The sequence below is a fragment of the Tasmannia lanceolata genome, unplaced genomic scaffold (assembly GCF_043159265.1).
Source record: "Tasmannia lanceolata isolate RefF3 unplaced genomic scaffold, GAP_Taslan_0.1 ptg000051l, whole genome shotgun sequence".
Classification (NCBI taxonomy): Eukaryota; Viridiplantae; Streptophyta; class Magnoliopsida; order Canellales; family Winteraceae; genus Tasmannia; species Tasmannia lanceolata.
This window is the reverse complement of record NW_027518728.1, coordinates 105001-107500: the sequence shown is the minus strand read 5'-3', so window position 1 is coordinate 107500 and position 2500 is coordinate 105001.

The window sequence follows — 2500 nt, the reverse complement described above, 5'->3', positions numbered from 1 at the left end:
CCAAGGTTGCGCAAGTTTTGGGCATTTTTTGCCCGGATATGCCCAAGTATGCCCCGATAGGCCCGTTACGCCCCGGTATGAACGCGTATGCCCGGATAGACTCGGTATGCCTTGGGATACATGCGTATGCCCCGATAGGCTTGGTACGCCCCGATATGCGCACGTGTGCCCCAGTAGGGCTCGGTATGCCCCGGTATGTACGCGTGTGCCCCGATAGGCCCGGTATGCCCCGATATGCACACGTGTGCCCCAATAGGGGTCGGTATGCCCCGGTAGGTACGCGTGTGCCCCGTAATGCACGTTTCGCAGATCTCCCCGCATGTCCCGCCCCTATATGTAATACTTACTTACTTACTTACTTTCTTTCTTGCTTGCTTGCTTGCTTGCAATGGTTGGGAGTGCCCGGCATGCCCCGCTGCAGAGACCAAGGGCGCAATGACTTGGCACCGCGGATGCCGGGACTCCGGCACTTCCCGTGGCACTGATGGTTGGTTCCAAAGACAAAAGGCCGTGCAAGGCCACCGCACCGCGGATGATTTTGCTCGTGCTGGCGCCGTTGTGTGGCCAAAGAACATGCGCGAATGCTCGTGTCGGAAGGGTTGGTGTCCTGGCCCCGCGGGTGTCACGAATGCTCGGTTGCGAAGACCATGGGACCAGAGCCATGGCACGTCGGATGATGGCTCCAGCTGGCGCCCCGGCACTTTCTGTGGCATTGATGCTCGGTTTCAAAGACAAACGTGCGCAGGGCCAGGGGACCGCGGATGACTGCTCGTGCTGGCCCCGTTGGGCGGCATTGATGGTCGGTTGCAAAGAAAATGCGCGATTGCTCGTGTCGGGGCCTGGCAAGCCAAGGCCAAGCGAGCCATGGCAACGCGGATGATGGCTCCAGCTGGCGCCCCGGCACTTTCTGTGGCATTGATGCTCGGTTTCGAAGACAAACGTGCGCAGGGCCAGGGGACCGCGGAGGACTGCTCGTGCTGGCCCCGTTGGGCGGCATTGATGGTGTGTTGCAGAGAGCATGTGCGATTGCAAGTGTCGGCCGGGTTTGGGTTCCCTTGGGCTTTCGGGTGCCTTGGACGCTGTCTTGCGAAGACCATGGGCACAAGGCCCCGTCCTGGCCCCTTGTTCGATTCGCTCTCGTCTTGCGCTTGCTTCCAAGGTCCTCCATGACCTTCCCCATGGCCTTGCTAGATCCCCCCCATGACGCATGACCTCTGTCCGTTGATTGGTTTTGAGTGCACACCATGCCCGGCTTGGCACCGTGTTGTCGCGTGAGTGGCATTTGGATCGTGCATGCTGGTGGGCTACCTGCCAATGCGCACAAGCCTTGCACACTAGCCTTGCGCACGAGCCTTGCACAAAAGCCTTGGACACAAGCCTTGCGCACAAGCCATGCGCACAAGCCTTGGACGCTAGCCTTGCACACAAGCCATGCATACAAGCCTTGCTCACAAGCCTTGGGCACTGGCCCATCGCAGTAGCCTTGCACACAAGCCTTGCGCACTAGCTTTGGGCACGAGCCTTGCGCACTTGCCTTGGGCACTAGCCTTGCACACAACCCTTGGGAACTAGCCTTGCGCACCAGCCTTGCCCACAAGCCTTGCACACCAGCCTTGCACACTAGCCTTGCATACAAGCCTTGCACACTAGCCTTGCACACAGGCCATGCTCACTAGCCTTGGGCACTAGCCTTGCACACAGACCTTGGGCACTAGCCTTGCGCACTAGCCTTGCCCACGAGCCTTGCACACTAGCCTTGCACGCAGGCCTTGCACGCTAGGCATGCTTGGGCCAGCAGCTCCCGCATCAAGTCGGCGGGTGTAGGCACGGTTGGGCGCAGATCCCGCATCGCCTCGTCGCGTCTGGGCGCAAACCCGTCGCGTCTCGTTGCGTCTTCAGAAGTCGTCGCTAACAGCACCTTTGGTTGCCACTGGTGGTTAGGCGGGTTGGTTGCGCAAACCCTATAGGAGGGTGGCATGCTGCGGGGCGCTGGAATGCGCAGGCTTAGGGCGTTTTTGCCCGGATAGGCACTGGAATGTGCTGGTTTTGGGCGTTTTTGCCTGGATAGGCTAAGGAATGGGCATGCTTTGGGCGTTTTCCCCGGATAGGCACTGGAATGGGCTGGTTTTGGGCGTTTTTGCCTGGATAGGCTAACGAATGGGGCATGCTTTGGGCGTTTTTGCCCGGGTAGGCACTGGAATGCCTGGCCTTGGCTGGGCATTGCTGGGTTGGGCTCCCTTGGCCTTTCAGGCGCCTTGGATGCTGTCTTGTGAAGACCATGGGCACAAGGCCATGGCATATAGTGGGGAATGGACCATGGTTGCCAAGGTTAGGCAATATAGAGGGCGGTGGGCGAGTAGGCCATGGCGTCACTTGTTTGCCCGTGTTTGCTCCCTTTGTGCGTTGTTTGGTTTTGGGAGCACACCTACCTTGCTAGGCTCGGCGGCTTACCCCTGCCCTTGTGGGTACTGGGTTGCACGTCTGTTTGCAACCCTATGGC